Source organism: Carettochelys insculpta, chromosome 8 (genome assembly GCF_033958435.1).
Source record: "Carettochelys insculpta isolate YL-2023 chromosome 8, ASM3395843v1, whole genome shotgun sequence".
Taxonomy (NCBI): domain Eukaryota; kingdom Metazoa; phylum Chordata; order Testudines; family Carettochelyidae; genus Carettochelys; species Carettochelys insculpta.
In genome coordinates, this window is record NC_134144.1 from 44,298,844 (window position 1) to 44,321,582 (window position 22,739).

The 22,739-nt window shown below is 44.6% G+C and overlaps 1 protein-coding gene across 2 annotated transcripts in view; it reads right to left on the minus strand.

Annotated features, from left to right (window-relative positions):
* Nucleotides 1-8,929, minus strand: part of TANC1 (tetratricopeptide repeat, ankyrin repeat and coiled-coil containing 1) — a 193,983-nt gene extending 185,054 nt beyond the window's left edge. For both annotated transcript variants that reach the window (XM_075000828.1, XM_075000827.1), the window contains exon 1: nt 8,774-8,929. The gene's annotated coding sequence lies outside the window, so the exon portion shown is untranslated. The remainder of the gene's footprint in view (nt 1-8,773) is intronic.
* Between the last annotated feature and the right edge of the window lie 13,810 nt (nt 8,930-22,739).

A 22,739-nucleotide genomic window follows, 5' to 3' on the forward strand; every position in this document is an offset into this window, starting at 1 on the left:
TGCAATATCAGAGTGGGGGGGGGAAAAAAAACAACAGCAACAACAAAATTCTGGATAGCTTCCTTACAATTCAAGACTCTCTGGGCAACAGAGAAACTGGTACAAATCAGTTTCATTCTACTCCTAAGTAAAACTATTAAATGAAGTAAAGGCAAAGGCATGATGGTTTCCCTCCCGCCTCCCCATGCCAAAACAACCTGCAAAAGTGGCCAAAGTTTGGTGGGAGAAGGAATGCTTTCTCAAACAGGAGGAAAATGAAAGATCCCTTCCTTACTTCTGCCCAACAGAAGAATGCAGCCTTTAGATTTATCATACAGAAAATGTTTGGAAATGAAACTATAGAGAAGAATCAGAGCAGATCTCCCCCCAAGTAGCCTCTTTCCCATTTTAATCTGTGTGGGTCACTACAACAGAAGACTGAGCTGAAAAGGCACTGCAAGGTGTCAGATGAATTTCCCCAGTGGAGGCATAGCCAGTGGAACTGCAACTATTTTGAGGGTGGAAGTGCTGAGCAGCCCCCTCCACACACACCCCTGTTTGTGCTCCTAACTGCCCAAGGCTGGGGGTCATACATAGGGTTGCCCATTCTAATGGACCAGATGCCTTTGCTACAAACAGTATCAGGTCTGTCCAGTCCAGGCTTTGGCAATCTAGCCACATCTGGAGCAACTGCTGAGCCCAGTGTCAGAGTTGGGACCACGAGTGACAGTGGAGCCTCCAGGTCCAGTAGCCTGCACACTTCCTCCGGGATGGCAGGGCTGGCAGGACCCCAGGGCTGGTGAAGCCAATGGTGGGTCAGCAGAGGGGCCAGCCCCTCCACACAGGGAAGCCAAGTGGAAAATGTGAGGGTGCAGCATCCCTTGCACCTCTACTTTCCAACTCCATGGGCATAGCCCCAAGGCCATCAGAAGCTCTACACTGTCCACTCTTGCAATATCCAGCACAAGGAGTGTGTTAAGATTTCCATGGTGCAAGCTGCTGTGAAGATCTTGAACTCTCAAAGCAGCTCAGAAACAAGCTGGCACAAAACAGTGGTTTACTCTAAAGCTTGTGCCTCCTGGAGGCATAACAATCTGTTCCCTCAAATCTTTCAGTCAAACAGCAGTTTATGATATAGTAGATTTATGCATAGTTTACTTTCTTCCTTCAGTATTCAAAATATGACCAGTTCCTCCGATGAAACCTAAAGCACTTTATTAAAGAGCTCCATCTACTCATTAATGGGCATCATTTACTATGCAGTCAAAATTACCTAAGAGATTCCATCCAGTGATAACAGCACAGGCAATTGTTTACACTCAATACGAAGAAAAAAAGAAAAACCAAACTCAATAGTCCCAAATTATATACTTAATATATGCCAATCTTTTAGTCCATTTTGTCATTTGTGGTCATGATGTATTATAATTTTGCTCCGTCTTCAAGTTTTATTTTTGTAAACAAGAACTTAAAGTACAGTCCAAAGTGAAGCCATTCCCAACTGCTTTTCTCTACTCCTCCCATGCAACTTTTAAATCTAGTTATTTCATGTTTGCAAGGACTTCAAAGAAGTAAAAAGTTACTGAGAATTTCATTTGTTACTTTATAGTGATAAATGCTGACTAGAGGTTAACAGTTTGGGTTGAGTATAAGAGGGGTAGCCATGTTAGTCTGGATCTGTAACAGCAACGAAGGGTCCTGTGGCACCTTATAGACCAACAGAAAAGTTTTGAGCGTGAGCTTTCGTGAGCACAGACTCACTTCATCAGATGCTGGTCTTGGAAATCTGCAGGGCCAGGTATAAGTAAGCCAGAGCAAGGGTGGGGATAACAAGGTTAGCTCAGTCATTAAGGGTGAGGCTTACTACCAGCAGTTGATGTGGAGGTGTGAACACCAAGAGAGGGGAAGCTGCTTTTGTATTTAGCCAGCCATTCACAGTCTTTGTTTAAGCCTGAGCTGAGGGTGTCGAATTTGCAGATGAACTGTAGCTCAGAAATTTCTCTTTGCTTTGGTTTGGTGAGGTTTCTCTCCCCACCCCATCCTTATTTTTCTAAGCATTTTATATTAATTTCTGGCCAACATTTTAGAAGAGTTCAGGAATCCAGTCCTTACACAAAAAAAACCCTCCCACTCTGACTTCAGACTGAGTTTCGCCCAAGTGTACAATAGTGCTCCAATTGTACTCAAAGATTAGAGATTCATCACAAAAGATATTTCTGGTGCCAACCATAAAAAGAAAGGAGACACCTCTTTAAAACTCACATTTAGAATGTTCCTTGTTCATGGAGTGACTTCACTTAAAGTATCAAACTGCTTCCAAGAACTTCCTCTTTTCCACTTGAATTTAAAATAGTCTGAACATATTAAATTTACTACTCGCACCATTGGGAAATTTTCTGATGAACCAGGGTTTCACTGGAAAAAACCCTGGATTTCTGAATAAGGTTCAATGAACATCCAGTGAACAGCAGGAAGGTTTCCCACAATCCTGCCTGGTTTCCTACCAGCCCACCTGGCAGAGTGCTGAAATAAGCAATGTCAAAAAAAAAACAAAAACCCAACAACTACAGTGTAAACATAGCCCAAAACTTGCAGTAGCCAGATTTCCCCACAATTAAAGACTTTTGCAGTTTAAGTGATAAGCCAAATTCAGAAAAGGTTAGCTGTCAGTTTAATTTATGTACGGTTTGTTATATTAAATATTTTTAATATGCTTCAGCAAACTATTGGAAGCCAGTACAAAACTTAGTTGAAATCATCAGGGCTCCCTATAGTCTGCCTCCAGCCATAAAGCTGCAGCGTTTACAATCACTCACTAAACAAACAATCTCTCTTTCAGGGTGTTTCCTGCATTACTAACAAGTTCCAGCTTCTCTCCTTTAAGATCTAAAATTTAACGAAAACTAATCTTTAGTCAATTAAAAAAAAAAGGGGGGGAGCCCCACACACAAATCCCATTTTACTGGCTACCTTGTTTTTGTCCTTGCATTACATTTATATCCCCGTAAGATTCAGAAAATAGCAAGTTTACTCCATCACCATCCGGTGTTGTCTAATGTTTTGTTTTATGTACATGAATGTGCTGCTAGTGCAGGTGTTCACTTCATTTAAACAAACATGTTAAGACGAACGAATGAACGTTGCAGAAGGAAGCCATAGGTGCACGCAAAAACTGAGTCACCGCTGTATGTGAAAAGGTACTCAACCAACTACACTTCCATAGTAGATCTGCTTACTTAAGCCAGGGTGTATGTCTTCTTTCAAGCTCTATAGCCTTTGTTATAATCATACTTTTACTTAAAATTTTTAAATCATGCGTTTTCCCCAACCATTTCTTTAATTTTGCTGCCTTCTTTTTTAAAAACAAAAAACGTAACAAGTGACAACACTCCTTACTTGTCCTGCATTTCAAAATTGTGATTTAGAGACCTATCATAATGCCATATACACAAGAAGGAAAGCATAATAACCTGTACATATACACACACACACCTCCTAGGACTGGAAGGGACCTTAGGAGGTCATCTAGTCCATTCCCCTGCCCTCTTGGCAGGACCAAGCACCATTCCTGACATCTGTTTGCCCCAATCCCTAGATGGCCTCCTCAAGGATTGAACTTGTAACCTGCAGTTTAGCAGGCCAATGCCCAAACCACTGAGCTGTCCCTCCCCATGTATGCACCAGCCCACCAACCTGAAAGAAATTCACAGTGGAAGTCAGAACAGTTTATTTTACCCTTTTGTGGTCAGCTTATTGTACTACTAGTGTGCTCAGTGTGGTGTAAACCAAAGACCCACATTTCCCTCAGTGGCCCAGGGTGCTTGTAATTTAAGGGGCTCTAGAAGCAGGTTCTTAAACATGAGTAGCTCCCACTGAAGCAAATAATTTCTACTGACTCAACAGCAATACTCCCAAGTATTGCTGATATTAAAATCAAAACTCATAGTCAAGTAGATATCACTTATTCAAAGAAACATGTGCAACATAAAAATGGTGGGCTAACACTGATAGTCTTTGGTTATATCTATACTAGACAAAGAAGTTGAGTGCTGATCTGCAATTTTAGCTATGCAAATTGTATAGCTAAAAATAGACTTATCAGCTGTCAACTTCAACGTCTGTCTATAAGGAAGAAGGTCAAAGGAGCATTTCTCCTGTTGAACATCCTTAATCCTTGCTGCTCCCATGGAGTTTCAAGGTCAAGTCTGACCCCAGAAAGCACCCTTTCGCACATGTGCGAAACAAAATCCCAGAAGATCAACCCTGAGGAGGTTGATCTTCCGATGTATAGACCTAGCCTTTGTGGAATGTGGGCTTTAAAAAAATGCAAGTGAAACAATGCATGGGTCTCCAGTCAGAAAGCAATGGTACAAACACACACACACTTTCTAAAGGCCAAATTCAGAATTCCATGGCTGCAAATGGGTGTAACTCCACTGACTTCAGTGTCTAACCAGGTCGCAGGAAACCTGCAACCCAGGACTTACAGGCTACGTCTACACGTGCACCCAACTTCGAAATAGCTTATTTCGATGTTGCGACATCGAAATAGGCTATTTCGATGAATAACGTCTACACGTCCTCCAGGGCTGGCAACGTCGATGTTCAACTTCGACGTTGCTCAGCCCAACATCGAAATAGGCACAGCGAGGGAACGTCTACACGCCAAAGTAGCACACATCGAAATAAGGGAGCCAGGCACAGCTGCAGACAGGGTCACGGGGCGGACTCAACAGCAAGCCGCTCCCTTAAAGGGCCCCTCCCAGACACACTTTCATTAAACAGTGCAAGATACACAGAGCCAACAACTAGTTGCAGACCCTGTATATGCAGCACGGACCCCCAGCTGCAGCAGCAGCAGCCAGAAGCCCTGGGCTAAGGGCTGCTGCCCACGGTGACCACAGAGCCCCGCAAGGGCTGGAGAGAGAGTATCTCTCAACCCCCCAGCTGATGGCCGCCATGGAGGACCCCGCTATTTCGATGTTGCGGGACGCGGATCGTCTACACGTCCCTACTTCGATGTTGAACGTCGAAGTAGGGCGCTATTCCCATCCGCTCATGGGGTTAGCGACTTCGACGTCTCGCCGCCTAACGTCGATTTCAACTTCGAAATAGCGCCCAACACGTGTAGACGTGACGGGCGCTATTTCGAAGTTACTGCCGCTACTTCGAAGTAGCGTGCACGTGTAGACGCAGCCACATAGTGCAACAGCTCCAGCTTTTAAAGAGAAGCAAAATAGTTTAGGGGATAAGGGGGAGGAACACAAATCTACACTTATCTGTAATTTTGTACCCACCATACAGCCATGCAACACCAAAGACTAATGAAACTGAAAATTAGTGTAAAAGATCCCTATTTTCCTTGTTTTCTAATTTCTTGTTTACTATTGTTTGTATTGTAATAGAACATAGAAACCCCAGTCACAGACCATGATTCCACTGTGCTATTCATTACACAAAATGATGAGTGTCCCTGGCCCAATGAGCTTACAGTCCAGGCAAGGATCTTCTAAGGAGACTGAAAAGGTGTTTAACAAGAGTAGTGAGCCTAACTCTCTTCTACTCCTTTGATTATCTGGGTTCTACTACAGATAGTCCACAGGCTGTGTAACCTTGTACAAATCATTTAGCCTGTGTAAATTAGGGACATCTAAAAAGCATGCTGCAAGGCTGAAATTACTGATGTTGGTAAAGCATTGAGATCGTTGGCTATATGTTGCAGCACTATATGAGCATGAATTATATATTACAATCAGGTACAAGTGTTGGAGTTTCTTCTTACAAAAAATAACTGATTTACAGCAGATAAACAATATCAGGTTAAAAAAAAAAACAACAGTGAAAGAGTAATAAAAACAATACCATAAAGCAGTGATTCCCAAGTGTGGTACACAAAAGGTCTTCAAGGGGTACATGGCAGAAAATAAAATTACTACAAATCAGGAGACAAGCACTGGGATGGCACTGAGACAGGGGATATGCCAATAAGGCCGAAGCTCCAAAAGGGATACGCAAGTGTTTTAAGTTTCGGAAACACTATCATAAAGGGTAGGCACCCTAAAGTTAATTAGCCAGTGTGACAAAACACGTTGATTATTAGCCTTAGGGCGCAGCCACATTTGTCTGTAGCTTCACAAACAACAAGCAGTCTTGCAGCACTTTAAAGGCTAACAAATATATTAGGTAATGAGCGCTTTCATGGGTAAGACCCATGCCCTCAGATTATTGTAGTAGTAAGCGTCTTCCACTCCTACATCTTGGAGCATAGGCCATTGACAACCATTCACCAGCATCCATGTCTTGGCTAATCTTTTCCAGTTCCTACCAGATGTATCCTGTCTTTTAAATATCAATCCCTTCTTCAGGAGAGGGCATGGAGTGATATGGGAGTTTACAGTTAAAGACAGATTTTACATTCTCCCCATTTCAAAATGAGTAGTTAAACATGAAATGGTCTGAGAATTACCCACATATGGTGCGATTTAGTCCTTGTTTCACATAATTCCTTTTCTTCATCTACTCACTGGTGATAAAGTAAGCCCCAATGCCTACTTCAGAGTGCCTACATTCTGAATGAAGAATCTCAATACCTCCTGTATGTGCACACTACTTTTTTTTGTATTTAAAGTTAGACATTTGTTAGACAAAAGACTAAGTGAGAAACTAAACATCCCATAGAGTATAGTGATTGGATATAAGTACAATCTTTACGTTAAAGCAAAGCAACTCAGAGCAATACCAACCACCCCACAAAAACCAACCCACCCATCCATTATCTTCTTTTGGGGGGAAGGGTGGGGCACATCAGAATCAATATCTGAACTCACTTTTCTTCAGATTTTCTGGAAGATAAAAGTAAAACCTGTCTGAAGTAGAAGCTCTGAATACCATCACTCAACCAAAAGGAAACCTTGAATACAAAAGTAGATGTTTAGAATTCTACCACCGACATAAACCTTAACCTCAAGGAGTGTTAATAGGTGTCACAGCAACAGATCACAATTAGATTCTTACAGAGATGTAAATTTGAAGATTAGGTGATTAATATTTTGTTGCCACGGAAAGCATTAATCCTGATAATATGAATTTCCATAAAAGAGTTCGGCTAAGGTTGCTCAGATGTCTTTAAAATAATACCCTCAGATCACAAAGTTGCCATGGCACCAGCTACAAGATTGTGGTTGGAGACAAAATGTCTTTTTATACAGGCTGTTATGGGAAGCTGAGCAAGTTGGCTATGAACCAAATATGTTTTGGCTCTATCGTGGACATAATTTATCATCATTTGGACATTCCAGTGGTTAGCTAAACCAAGAAAGCCCAACAACTTGCACATCATAGCATTCAGATAAACAAACCTCATACACATTGCCATAGATGTACATTTATGCTGCTAACCCAAATTTTATTCACTTGCTAGCATAATGTAGTATTTGTAGCATAATTTAATAATGCCATTATTCCCCCATCATCTATTGTCAAATCACAACTGTTAGGAAATCTCTGAATAGGTTCACTTTTGGCAGTCATATCAGAAATCACACGGAGAGGAAATTCTGAAGGATGTAAGATACAGTATTTATTTCCCTTAGTTCCACAAACTTTTAAAATTAAAGCCATCAATATATATTGAAAAACAATAGACACCAAAAATTTTGGCTCACACAGAAATTTTGAAAACAATTGACATGCAGCGTGACTACCCAGTTTAAGACTCTTTAAATAGTCTGGATGAGTACAAGACTCTGAAATACTATAAATGATAAATTTCCTGTCACTTCCAAATTCTTTCACTCCTACCCAATCATACAAGTCCTCTATAAAATTAGATCTCAGATACCCAGGTAGTAACCAGTAACAACACTTGCTTTACCAACCAGGACACTTTGGCCATGTCTACACTTCTGAGAAGCTCAACCCAAGTAGACTACAAATGTGCCACTTTAGCAACTGCCGCATGAAAACAAACAAAATCAGTATCAAAGACCAGAAGATCCAGACCTCCTTCTTCCCAAGCCCCACCACATAGAAGTATACCTCTCAGCTTTGGTCTGTTTCTAAGTACACTTATTGAGGTACTTATTCAGATTTTCCTCCATTCACCTCACATCCAGGGTTATTTCACTCTTTCGTAGGTCAGTAGCTGGCACAGAAGTGTTATTACAATGAGGCTACAGAAAATTATGTGACATTAAAGAAACAAATCTAACTTTATATCTATAGCTTTGGCTTTGTGCCACATCTTTCAGTTGGCAGCAGATGATGATCAGAACTGGAACGCACTGGATCTCATCAGTTAGCATGTCTTTTGGGGTTTTTTTAGTTAGGATGAAATAAGACCTGGATGCACATATTCCGGCAACAGTCTCCTCTGATAGTTCGCAACGCTCCCCCGACGCCAGTGCCCGGGTGCCAGCCCCAACCTCCACCACCCCCCGCCAGTCCCCGAGTGCCAGCCCCAACCTCCAGACTCCCCCGCCCCACGCCAGTGCCCAGGCGCCGGCCCCAGCCCAACCCAGCTCTCCAGGCCCGTGTCTGAGCTCAGCGCCTCCACCCCAGTAGACCTGTTCGCAGCCGGGCGCCACGCTACTCCCCTAGCGCCCCCTCAGATCCCCTCCCACCTCCTCCCCCAGCTCAGGCCGCGTCCCCGGGCGCGGGGCTCCGCGCGGCTCAGACATGTCCGTGCACATTCCTTCCCGGGCGGAAAGTTTCACACACTTCGCAGCGCCGCCCAGGCCCCGCCGGCCCCTCCACGGCCGGGGCGCCGCTGGAGTGGGGGGCCGCAGCCACTCACCTCCCTCCCCCGCGGGGGCTGGCGGCTCCTCAGCCCCCCGCCGGGCGCCTCCGCCTCCGTACGTCCCGAGCGGGGCTCCTCCGCAGCCAGCCGGCGGGATGAGCTCATGGGACGCAGGCGGCAACAACCGCCGCCTTACGCATTCTCCCTACGGCCGCCTCCCTCCCCGGAACGGCCCGGCTCCTGCTGTGGGAGGGGAGAGCGCTCCTGAATAGCACCCAGCTTACGCCAAGTGCGCCCGGCGGTCTGCCTGGAGCCTCCCACGTCCGGGCCGGGGCCCTGCGCAGCCTGTCAGCCCCCTGCGGGCTCTGTCTGCAAACACGGTCCAAAGTCGCTGCTACTTGGACGGAGACAAGCCGGCGGGGAGCGATTAGCGGCGCTAGGGGGAGGAAAGGGGTCAGCCAGGCTGGTTTTGCTGCAGCCGGGGTCCCAGCCAGACTTTGTCTTGTGCTCCACTCTGCAAAGCCAAATGCACATTTAAAATTAGCAAGGCAAGTCCACCCGGGGGAAATCATTTGCATATGGCCGTGCGGTTTGCCTGCTGTTGTTAATTTTCCAGTGATCCTGTTGTTGAATAGGGACTGGCGCTCCCATTACCATAAGTAATTTTCCACTGTAGGTATGTTCACCTTATTCAAAACCGCCCTGATTGCATTAGCTCTGATATAACACTCCCATTTCTGCAGCCCTACGAGCTCTTTTTTCCTTCCTTTTATTCAGGCATCTGAGGAAGTGAGTTGCAACTCATGAAAGTGTATGCCATAATAAAATAGATAGTCGTTAAGGAGGCCTTCTTATCTTCTTTTTTTTTTTTGTTGGGAAGTTGTGTATAATGTTTGCTCGTGGTAATGTGTTAACATTTCTGCACTGAGTATGTTTGTTTAAGGTGTGAGCAGATGCGGCTTGTGGTAGCACTTGGAAGATGTGTTATCCTTCTGTGCCCCTGAAAACATTTTAAATGCTAAAATGGGATGCCTCCTCCCTGCACCCCTACTTGCTGCAGGCACCATTTGTCCCTGAGTATGAGCGTTTGACTGATGTGTGTTTGAACTGGTGCAGGTGCATCCATATTCACTGCTGAAACAGGTCACACCTTATAATTGATATGTTGTACTACAAAATAGCCAGATAATTTGGCTAGTGTAGATTACAAAAAAGGAAGATGTCTCAATGACATTCAGTGAAAAAATACCTTGATTGTTAGAGGATGTCAAAAACTACTTTAAAATCAACCCGTGTGATGTCTCCCTCCAGACTACTGAGTCTTCACAGACCAATGCTGTTTGTTTCCATTCCAATATTTTTATCACCTTTCATAAATTCTTAATACTTTAATTCCATAGCTTCTTTTCTCCCATTTTTATTTTTGTTTGAAAGTTAGTGGGAAGATGTTAAAGCAGGGATTCCCCAATTTTGTCAGCCTGACCTCATTTTAATAACTTCCTCTTGGGACCCTAAACACCATGAAGAACCACAACTGTAAAGAACAAGATGGCATCCACTGCAAAAGGTATGTGAGGTCATGCTGTATCTGTGAGGTAGCACCTCATGGAGGAAAGTTTTACTTTGCAGGATGGCATCTTCAATGTAATGTGACTTTAGGCACAGTGTGCATGAGGTCAGGCTGGACTACGAAGCATGCTATCTGGTAGAGCAAATTGGTGTCTTCCATGGAGCATAACCTCACGTGCACCCTACATGAGAGGTCATGCTGTGCAAAGCATAATGATATCCTCTACACACTAGGGATCACTGCAATCTCATCTGCTGATGTTGCAACATCATTTGGAGTTTGGGAAACCACTGCATTACACTGAACATGGGTTTGACCTACCATGTAACTGTTATACTATAGATGGCAGAGATAGTGATGACCTGTAGCCAAATTTTTTCAACACTTTCTCACTGCACAGTGTTGGCGGTTGGCACAGAATGAACTGGGGTCATGTAGGTATTGGGGCTGTTACTGGACAGACCCTGCCACACTTGTTGCAAAATTTTAAAGGTGTAGCAAATAAGACAGAGACATGAATGATGAGCAAGAGAGTGTATTTGCAGGGTATTAGTGGGGTTGGGAATGTGTGTGTGAAAGCTCAATGCCATGCTGAAGAACTGGTTTCTATCCTAGCCCCTGCCAGAAAGTTCCTGTGCCGTGCTGAGCAAGTTGCTTGAACCAACATTCCACAAAGGACCACTAACTGTGTCTTCCTCATATTCTGAATGCCCAACTTGAGATGCCTGGTCTGATTTGCAGAAGTACTGAGCCCCCAAAGCTGCAATTAAGGTCAAGAGGAGCACTATTCTGAACATACTGATGCTGAGATATGTCTGAGGACAGCCTAAAACAATCCCAGTGAAAGGCATAAAATGCCACAATCATTCTAGTGGGGTTTTAACTCTGAAACATAAGCTATGTCCTCACGACAAAAAGGTGTGCTTTTACATTGAGATGTCTAACTTGATATAGCTATGTTGATGTAAAATCCTAGTGTAAACAAGGCGTAGGTAGCTTTCATCTCCATGTAACCTGTAGAAACCAACTCCCTACCCCCCACACCCATTGATTATTTTAAATAAGAAACCACAGTACCTTCTCTGCACTAGGATTTTATGTCAGGATAGCTATCCCAAGTTAGCTCCTGATGTAAAATAACTTTTTTGTGCAGTGAAAACATTGTTTTAGTGATGTCAATTTAAATGTCATCAGTAGCTATTTTACAGCTGATAATTTTAACAGAAACATCCATCTACTATTCTAATCTCACAGTCCTAAAATGCCTCCCACATCTCCATAGGTACCACAAACCCCAACAATTTCTTGCTTAGACAACAGAACTTTCACTTTCACCCTGTGCAATTTCAACAATGCTATTATTCATTGTCAATACAAAAAACAGCACACTGAAAATGCGTGGTTAGAATAAAATAAACTGATTTTAATATAAAAATGGGCCCCCTGTGCAGCCTGTTTTTCATATTTAAAAAGTTAAAAATATACATTTGTAATCTTAATGAAGCTGTATAATCATTAGAGTGCCAAAGCATACCATTTGCCACAGTTTACTCAGAGCCTTTCCACAATGCCAGTAAGAGGTATGGGATAGAGCCCACAGATGTGTTGATAAACATGTCATAGAATTATAAACAAAAGTTAGATCCTAACAGAATATTTAAACATGAATACCATATGTGGCAATAGAAAAACCAAACAAAATAGAAACGAGCATTTGTATTCTGATCATCATGCAGTTAAATTTTATCTTCTGCTTGTGTTTTCATTTTGAAATTCTCCAACAGCTTAGTAACAGAAGATGTACCTCAAAACAAGGACAGATTTCTGCCCACAACTCACTATATGGCTGGATACAGTACAATCAGCCTCTCTTCCTTCCTGTAGAGGATCCTTGTTGATCTCATTCCATTCACTCCTTTTTCCTTACGTGATTGGGCCTATCTCAATGGAAAAAAATAGAGATTGTGCTTCAAAATTTTCTTTTTTGGATCTGGCAGCCTTTATGATCCTTTGTGTCTGAATTCTAAAACAAGAAACCAGAAGAATTACAAGTCCAATGTTCTGTAACGTATTCCTGGTCAGGATCCTAAAGTATTGCTGAATAATGTAATAGTCCTCTCTCCTCTGTATCTAAATCAAGGAGCTTTCGGATACTATTAAGAATAAAGAGAATAGGATTTAGCTCCTGCTGCTCCACAGGGAAGCTCAAGAGCCAGATATTTTTAGATCTAGACTGATTGTGAAGGTCCTGTACTTGTCTTTCAGTACAGTAATATATCTGATTAAAAAAAAATTTGCTCTCATCAGTAGTTTCCTCATGGGAGGAATTGAGTCCACAGCTGTTTTTCCACTTGCGTTTTTCTCCCCTGTTCCTTCAACTCAGTTGTTCAGATTATTTGTCTGAGCTGAGGGATTTTCCAGCTTTGTTTCACAGAGGATATGGCTGCCCTTATAGCCTCAAATTTATTATGCAAGCCATCAGGTTTTTAGAGAGCTGTTCTGATTACTAGGAGCCTCATCCTGAGATGATAAATACTGCAGCAGAGTCGTCACCAACATTGGGGCCCAGAAAGCTGAGAAATCACATTTTTCTTTGTCTTCACCATTTTCACTGAACTTTGCTGCTACTTTTGGGGCTCTCATCTTTAGCTGCTGTTTCAGTTCTATTCCTTTTGGTTTTGTTGGGCTATTTTTAGATACAGCTACTTTATTCTGCCTAGTTCAACCCCCCAGGTTTTGATTAGATGATTGTTGACGTACTAAAAAATGTCTCAAAATACATGTTACTGGTTTTACGAGACAAAACACAAACATGATAATATAAAATCAAGTTACGAAAATCTTTATTAAACTTCATCAGTACATACTATAACCCTAAGCCTTCTGCATGACCAGATCTTTATGTGGAATCTCAGTAACAGACAGAGATAAAAAGTGATTCACATGCACAAGTGTCTGAAGAATTGCAGTTCATCTTTTTCTAAGGAATACACATGACTTGCTATGTTTATGAGTAAGAATTTGCAGGATCAGGCAGCAAATTTTCAGCTACTCAGGGAGGACGTTCCTTTTTGGCTTTAGTATACTATGCAAATCTATGGCACTGTATAAATAATAATAATAAAAAAAACATTACAAAGCTCTAAATGTCCTGCTTAATGCTTTCCTTTTCCAGTTAATAGTTTTCCCCCACACTATCTTTCATCCTCTCTTTTCCAGTGCTGATACCTTTATTGTCTTGTCTCCTTTCCCTGTCCTTGCTCCAGTGATGTATGCTCTTTTCCAACCCCCTCCTGTTCTGCTGTGTTTGTGCTATGTGCAGGTTGGCAGCAAAATGAAATTTACCAGAAACTTGACCTCTGTATAAGGCCTGGCCTAGAAGACAGCACTTCAGAGAACATGGTGCTGGTAAATTTTGCTTTACTGCCAGTCTGCCAGCTTTGCATTTCTGCAAGCCATACAGAGTAAAGACAACAAATAAAACCCTGTCATTACACCATGGGAATAGTTGCTTTACGTGCAAAACAACCTGTATTTTGTGGGTGTGTTTGCCTGCCTACACCCAAGTTCTTAACTTTTGTTATTTAAAAACTCATCTTGAGCTAGGATTGAAATAAATGATCGCACTGGAACAACTGTTGGAAAGAAATTAAGAAAACTGAAAATCTCCTATAATGTTCCAGAACAAAAGCTGATAATGAATGTTGAGGTTCAAAGCAAGGTAAAGTGAGAGATACTGTACTCCAAGATGAGATTTAAGTGGTCCATCAGACTCTTTGAGAAAATTGCAAATTAATCCTTTATTCAACTTTTCCAGAGTGGGTATGGGGTTGGGTAGGCGATGGGTTTGTTATTGTTGCTCTTATGAACCAGAAATTTAAGCGTCACATAGTTCATGCAATCGTAACAATCTATAAACAGAGCTAGAGACATTCTGGTAGGAGACAGCCAACAGCACATACGAAGCAAAAGAAACAGAACCCATGATCTTATGCTCTGCATATCATAGGGATCTAGCACAGGGGTCTGAGTAAATCCTCTAATTTAGCTGCTCACACAGGGAACGCAATGAACTGGTCATAGTCTATATGTCACAACCCATTATGGATGGAATAAGAATTGCTGGATTATGTGTCACATGTCCTCAATAATACCAAGGCTTAAGCTACATCTAGAGCAGGAGTGTCCTACACATGGCCTGAGGGCCAGAATCAGGCCTGTGGAGCTGGCAGTGGCATTATATTTAAAAGGCAGCTGGGTGGCTCCGAGCCACACGTGGCTTTTTAAGGAGACATTTGTGGCTCCTGCCTTTGCTGCCTGACTCTTCCTCCAGCTCCCATAGAGCATAGCAGGAGCAGAGAGAAGCAGCAGGGGGTACATGCACTGGAGCTGGATGCGGCTTTTTGAGCAATAAAATGCTCAGGGCCACAGGAGTGCTTTGTGCTGCTCTGCACACATGTCCCTCCCTAGTGCTTGGAGGGAGGAGCGCATGGCGGTGGTGGTGGTGGCAGGGGTGGTGGGAGCAGCAGCGGCAGCGCCAGTGAGTCATCATAATTGGATTATGGGGGCTGGCTCTGGAGGACAGGGGCGGGGATTGGGTAAAAGAAGTGGGGAGCTGGGGGTGCCTGGCTCTGGGGGATGGGATGGAGGATTGATTTAAAGTGGGGAGCTGGGGCAACTGGCTCTGGAGGCAGGAGGGGGATTGGGTTAAAGTGAGGGGCTGGGGATACTTGGCTCTTGGGAGGGAAGGGGGGACTGGGGATTTTGCATGTTTGAAAATTGTGGGTAGTGGGGGTATTTAATTTTTTTTAAAGGGGCACTTTATAAAAAAAGGTTGAGAAACACTGAAGTAGAACTCATTTTAATTGGTTTAACAGCAGGTAGGAAGGATAAAGCCATTCAACCAATTTAATTGAGTTCTACCCTTTCAGGCAGCAGGGTTCTGGGAGCTGCCCCTGCTGTGATGTTTATGGGGGGAGTAGGAGGCCTGGGGGCAGCCACACAGCCACAGTCAAGAGGATACAGCCCAGTGAAGGAGCTGCAGGGGACGGCAGTATGCAGAGCTCCTGGGTAAATTAATCCTGGGTTGTTGGGGGCTGTTTGGGACTACAAGGGGGCTTAAGACTGGAGGCAGGTGGTGGGACTGTGTATGGCTGCAAGTGTATAGGTGTGGGAGGGTGGGAAGTGGTGATGGGGGTTTGAGGCTATTTTGTGTTTGGCCCCTGGAACACGTAAAAAATTGGTGTGTGACCCCCTGATGAAAAAAGTTTGGACACCCCTGGGTTAGAGAGATTTGTTGATAAAATGGAGCATATAGTTCTGCTCCCAGGACATCCCAGTCCCTTGCCCAGGGGCTGTTGAACAGTGTTCATGGTGGGGGGGGCATAGCCTCAGGGGCTGCCTTGCATGAATGACTCACTGTCTCCCCCTCCTTGTCTTCTTTACAGCTGGACCTACAGGCCGTGTCTACACGTGCCCCAAACTTCGAAATGGCCATGCAAATGGCCATTTCGAAGTTTACTAATGAAGCGCTGAAATGCATATTCAGCGCTTCATTAGCACGTGGGCAGCAGCGGCACTTCGAAATTGACGCGCCTCGCTGCCGCGCGGCGCGTCCAGACGGGGCTCCTTTTCGAAAGGGCCCCGCCTACTTCGAAGTCCCCTTATTCCCATGAGCTCACAGGAATAAGGGGACTTCGAAGTAGGTGGCGTCCTTTCGAAAAGGAGCCCCGTCTGGACGCGCCACGCGGCAGCAAGGCGCATCAATTTCAAAGCGCCGCTGCCGCCCGCATGCTAATGAAGCGCTGAATATGCATTTCAGCGCTTCATTAGTAAACTTCGAAATGGCCATTTGCATGGCCATTTCGAAGTTTGGGGCACGTGTAGACGTAGCCACACTGACGAAGGGCCCAGCTATCCCCACCTCACCACCAGGCCAAGGCCGCAGCCAGAGGGGCTATTGGCAAGTCCATGAGGACTCCAGCAGGACCACAGTGCTGCCCTCTGGACCATGACACACACCATGGAGTGGCAGCTGTGGGCTGACAAAGTGGCAGTAGCAGGCCTGGGAACCAACTCATGTCCCTCTTTGATGCCATCACCCACTCCTGGCAGGACATGATGGCCCAGCTACTGACTGCTGCCCCCTTGCCCTGCCCCTTCCAGCCCTTCTGCAGGGCAACCTGGACCTGCTCCAGGGAGATGATAGCCAGGGTTGCTCCCCCTGCCTCTCAGGCCCACCCAGACCCCCCTGCAGCACCTGCTCTCTCTGCCCACCCTGACTCCACTGCAGCCCCTCCCTGCCTGTACCTCCCCTGGTCCCAACCCCAGCCCCAGCCCCATGATTGGTGTCTTGCTCCCCCTACCCCCACCACCGCCATGTTCTGAGGCCACCCACCCCTGTCCCAAGCTCCCCTAATGTAAATAGTTGCTTGTAAATAGTTTTTCATTACTTTTCTTTTCAAGATGTTTTTCCTTGGTTATTTAAATAGTTATTTGTTCACCACATCCCTCTTTCATGAGCAAGGGTGGGGGAGGGGTGCGGGGTGAAGTCAAGGGTCATGGTGGGGACAGCATAGGAGTGTGGGCCCAAGACCCCCAGTGGGGATGCCCTGGAAAGGGTTACCGAGGGGGCCACGGGAGAAGCTTTCCCTCAGGCCCTTGCAGATCTGCACCCAGTCCTGATGGTCCTGGTGGATGCCAGCTGGGTCCAGCTACTCATATGCATGGACCTTGTGGCCAGCAGCCACCCCCAACCCCAGGAGGAAGGCTTCCTCTTTCATTTCCACAATGATGTACAGGGCACAATACACTGTCACAGCCTGCTGTATGTTGTGCTCCCCCCCATCCAGGTGGTAAGCAGAGACCTGAAGCATGCCTTGAGGTGGCTGAATAGGCATTTGGCCTGCATCCTAGCCTGGTTGAGGCGAGGATTGAACAGTTCCCAGGTGGCCAGCGTATGGTTTCAGCAGCCAGGGCATAAGGACATGGGCCATGTCCCCCACAATGCAGAATGGCACCTGAACATCCCCAACTACCAGCTCATAGTGGGGGGGTGAACGTGCCAACCTCCACTCAGCGGCACAAGCAAGAGTTGCGGAACACACAGATATTGTGTGCCTGGCCTGACCACCTGTCTGAACTGGCCACAGTGGTGAACCAGGGACTGCAGCATCATTGAAAAGTATCCCTCGCAGTTGATGTAGTTGGCTGCACTATGGTCCAGGGCATGGATTGGGATGTAGATCCCATCAGTAGCCCCAATGCAGTTTGGGAACCCCAGGGTGGTGAAACTAGCCATGATTTTGTCCACATCTTGCATCTGGATGACCCTCCACAGTAGAATGGTGTTTTTGGCTGTCACAGCCTGCAGAAGGAGGGGATGGAACACATCAGAAAGAGAGAGGGAGTTCCTGGGCCCCTCCCAACCCTCTGAGCTCTTCAAGGACCTCCATGAGGCCATCCCTCCAGCAGCAGGGCAGTGTGGGGGTGAGATGACATGGTTCCTCCTGGATGGGGGTTCCTTCAACCCCATCACTACACTGTCCACCCCACTTCAGGGAGGTGGGAAACACCCCACCCTGCCCCCACCCCCCCAAGGATGGCAGCCTGAGAGCCCCTTACTTCCATGAGTAGAGCCCTGACAGTGGACTTCCCCACCACGCTGAACTGGTTGCCTACTGAGTGGTAGTTGTTGGGGGCGGGGGCAGTGAGCTTGCAGAAGGCAACTGTGATCCACTTCTTCAGGGGGATGGAGGGCCACAGCTAGGTGTCCTGTGTCTGGAGGGCAGGGGTGAGCCAGGCACAGAGCTCCAGGAAATTGGCCGTCTGCATGTGGAAATTCTAGAGACACTGCTGATCCTCCTGCTGCCTCATGACCAGCCCGTCCCACTAGTCAGAACTGGTGTGGTGCCTACAGATCTGCCTGTGCACGTTGGGGAGGAGGGGCTGATGTAGGTGTGACCATCATGCAGCCATGTCACCGTCCTTGCAGGTGGTCTTGGGCTTCCCCTCCCTCAGGAAGAGGATGATGGCCATTAGGAGGTGCAGCAGCAGCTGCTGCAGCATTTCTATGTGCTGCCAGCACAAGCTTGGGACTACTCTGGCAGCTTGACTCCTGGGAATAAGCTGCATCTCCCAGAAAGATTGTTAAGTACCATTGTCCATGTTGACAATGGTATCTTATAATTCCTATGACTTCTCTTTTTGCTATTCAGGAATTAGGCACATCTGTTGCATTGGTCCAACAACAGATGGGCAGGGTAAGTGTGTTCATTTAGATTCCTAAGAGTCTAGAGAAAGATCTCAAAGGGGACCCGCCCTTGAGAATTTCCCAGAAGGGCATAACTAATAATCCATGATTACATTAATTCAGTGCTATCAGCGTGGCATTGAGAAGCTCATTGCTACCACAACCCTTTCTCCCAGCCAGGGATTGTGCCCATCAGAAAGCCAGACTGGAGATACCTGAGGGTTGGGAGGGAAGCGCTCTTTCAAAGATTTGTTACAAATTCATTTCATTTTAAGGATCCCAGATTGTGAACCCCCTGGGAAGGGGAAAATTCAGTGCCATTTTGGTGGTAGCAGAGTCACAATATCTACACTGGGTAGGAAAAAGCCTTCAAGTGCACACAGTAATGATCTCTGCTGCTCCTTTGGAAAAGGTGTATCATTCTCTCCTCTCACTACAATTTGTAATGCTCACAATGGAAAGACTGATAGGCATGCCTCCAGCACCTTCTTTCTTTCTCTCACACACACACACACACACACACACACACACACACACACACACACACTTCTAGACTTTAACAGCAAGGGAAACCAGGATCTAAACTCTAAAACCATCTGTGACATACACAAAAACTCAGCAGACAGTACCAGAAACTAAGAACTGTGTTCTTCAGGATGGAAGAGAGAATGTTCCTGGTTAAGATTTGGGGGTAAAAGTTGGTTTTCCTTTTCTGAGATTGATTATTACTGTCACAACCAAGACACAGGCAGTCTTGCCTACTAGCCAAAGCTGGAGTCAGCTGCCAGCTACAGTGCCAAAAGGTCAGAATCCAGGAAGTAGGAATCAGCTCAGGGCTAGAGTGGAATGGTAGGGCAGGAACATGTCTGGCAACAAGGCAGGATCAGGTATGGAGCAAGACGGACAGAAAAGATCACCGCTGTAAGCATCTGCATTAAGCAGCCAGAGATTGGTTGTTGCTGTTGCGCTTAAAAGCAGACTGGCTGATGAAATCAGCAAATGAGGCAGGTCTGCTGTGGCTCAGCTATGCTGACAGGCTGCCTATAGCCTAGGCAAGTGCAGCTGCAAGCCATGGTTCCTTACAGTTGCTTTTATTTGATTATTCTATGGGAGAGTTGGTTTGCTTTGTGTCACAATTCCACAGAGACTTTAACCATCTGCACCCCACCATCAACTTACACCTCAATTATTCCACGCAAGAGATACATTTCCTGGACACTACAGTACGAATCAAGGATGGCCTGTTCAGTACCACACTGTACTGGAAACCTACTGATCGTTATACTTACCAACACCCTTCTAGCTTCCATCCTGCACACGTAACTAGATCCATTGTTTACAGTCAAGCTCTTAGATACAATCGCATTTGCTTTGATCCAACTGACATGCCAAAAACTACAAGATCTTTACCAAATATTCATAAACCTGAATTACCCACCAGGAGAAGTTAAAAAAAAAAAAAATTTGACAGGGCCAGACGGATACCCAGAGACCAGCTACTCCGAGATTGGCCCAAAAAAGCCAAACAGAACAGAACTCAAACCACTGCAATGAATTATTAAAGACCTACAACCTACCCTTAATCAGGATGCCACACTCCAGAAGGCCCTGGGTGACTTGACTGTTCTCTCCTACAGACAACCTCCCAACCTTATGAGGATCCTCATCAACAGCCACAGTCCATACCCCAGGAATACCAGTCCTGGAACCTCTCCTTGCAACAAAGCCCGCTACCAGCTTTATCCACATATCTTCTCTGGAAATACCATCACTGGACCTAACCAGGTTACTCACAGAATCACAGGCACATCCTCATGTTCCTCAACTAACATCATATATGCCATCATGTGCCAACAATGCCCAGATGCTTTGTACATTGGACAGACTTTTAACTCCCTTAGACATATGGGCACAAAACAGACATCAAACACTTCAGATCCACAAATCAGTTAGTCAACATTTTAATGGAGCGGGCCATTCTGTCAGTGACTTAAGAGTTTGCGAGTTACTGAAAAAAATTTTCACACCACTATTCAAAGGGAAACAGCAGAGCTGTCTTTTATATTCAAATTTGGCACATTAACACATGGTTCGAACCGGGATGGGAATTTTCTGAGTCACTATAGGGCCTCACTTGCATGCGTGGCTTAATCTAATTCTTGACCTTCCCCACCCCCTCAACTCTCTGATTTGCTCACCTTGATAAATTTTTTCTGATTTGCCCTCCTTGATTACTGTTTTTGGTTCTCTGTGCCTGAGTCTGTTCTGGTCTGGCTATGGTCTGAAGAAGTGGGTCTGTCCCACGAAAGCTCACCTAATAAATTATTTTGTTAGTCTTTAAAGTGCTACTTGACTGCTTTTTGTTTTGATAGTATAGACTAGCACGGCTCCCTCTGTTACTAGTAGCAAAGATGTAGAGCTGGTACCGTAACTCTATTGACGGGTTGTTTGCACGTTCTGTTTCAGTGCTTTTTTAGTAACAAATTTAAATGCATCAACAAAAAGACAAAGATAAATGCATACAGGTAATGGGAAAGGGAAAGTACCATGTAGTCTCACTTTTTTCTTCTGTGACTTTTCTAAATAGATTTGCCATCATATCTTGACATAAATATGTTGCTGAATTTAAGAAGTGATACCAAATCTACTCAAACAAAATCTAATCTAAGTTAGCTTCAGGATCTTTTGAACGTTATTTAAGATGAATCTCCATCATTACAAAGATTCCATTAGTCACACGAAACTCCCACGCAATTTTGATCTCATGTTAGTGTTTCTATTTGATTAGGAAGTTTATAAAAAGCACCATCAATTTCTTTAATCAGTCAACATTCATCTCTGCAATAGGGTCCCATCTGTTATAAACACGAATTCTGTTTATCCATCTAGTTGTAATGTTTAGTCTGCTGATGCATGGAGATGTATCTAGGAATTTATTAGCCCTCAAGGAAAGACTGATCCTCTTAGCTGCTAATACAGACAGCCCTTTTTCTGATTAGGAGGAAGAGAAAGAGCCCTCATCATACTACTTCTATTAGCTTTTGGAGTGAAGCTCTTGTTACTTGAATTTTGAGCTATTAACCTTAACTTGAATTTATACATTTTGCCAACAAGGCTTCTAAATTCCTTAACAAGAGGGCATCTTCAGTCCCATGGAGCTGATGTCACATCTATACAGTTTCTAACGTTACCAAAAGCTTATGTACTCCTGCAGTCTTCACTAAACAAATCCATTTTTTCAACCCTTCCTTTATAGGTCATGTTTTCTATACCTCTAATCGTTTTTGTTGCTCTCTTCTGGACCTTCTCCAGTTTGTCCACATCTTTCCTGAAATGTGGCATCCAGAACCAGATGCAGCACTCCAGGTGAGGCCTAATCAATGAAGAGCAGAGCAAAAGAATAACTACTTGTGTCTTGCTTACAACACTCTTGATAACACATCCAAGAATGTTTAGGTCTGTTTGTTTTTGCAAGACAGTGTTAACACCATTTACTTATTGTGATCCACTATGATCCCAAGATCAGCGCTCTTTCCTAGGCAGTCATTTCTTATTTTGTATGTGTGCAATATTGTCTGTTCCTACGTAGAGTAGTTGCATGTGTCTTTATGGACTTACATCCTACAGTATTTAATTCCTCCAGTTTGTCCAGATCACTTTGAATTTTAATCCCAGGCTCCAAAGCACTTGTAATCCCTCCAAGGTTGGTATCATCCTCAAACTTTATAAATTTACTATCATCTTACAAGTAAATTAAAGGCAAAGGAGAAACTGGACCAAAATTCAGCTCTGGGGTAAAAGGGTGTAGTCAATTAAGTTGCATTTGTTTAATCAGCTTTGATTTCGAACTTCCATATCCAACTTTCAATCTACATGCAGCAGTGCATGTTAACTGTAATAGTGCCTAGAGCAAATTATGAAGAAGTGCTGCTGAGAAATAATTTTGCCTTATAAAATGCATATAATTATGCAAAGTAGATGAAATAATCTCTTTTCTTTGACCAACTAACGTTGGGGATAGAGACCCAAAGAAGAGCTCTGTGCAAGCTCCAAAGCTTATCTTGCTTACTAGAATCATAGAACACTAGAGCTGGAAGAGACCTAAAAAAGCCATCAAGTCCAGCCCCCTGCCCTAGGCGGGACCAAACCCATTAGATCAGCCCCGCCAGGGTTTTGTTGAGGTGAGAAACACCTCCAGGGAT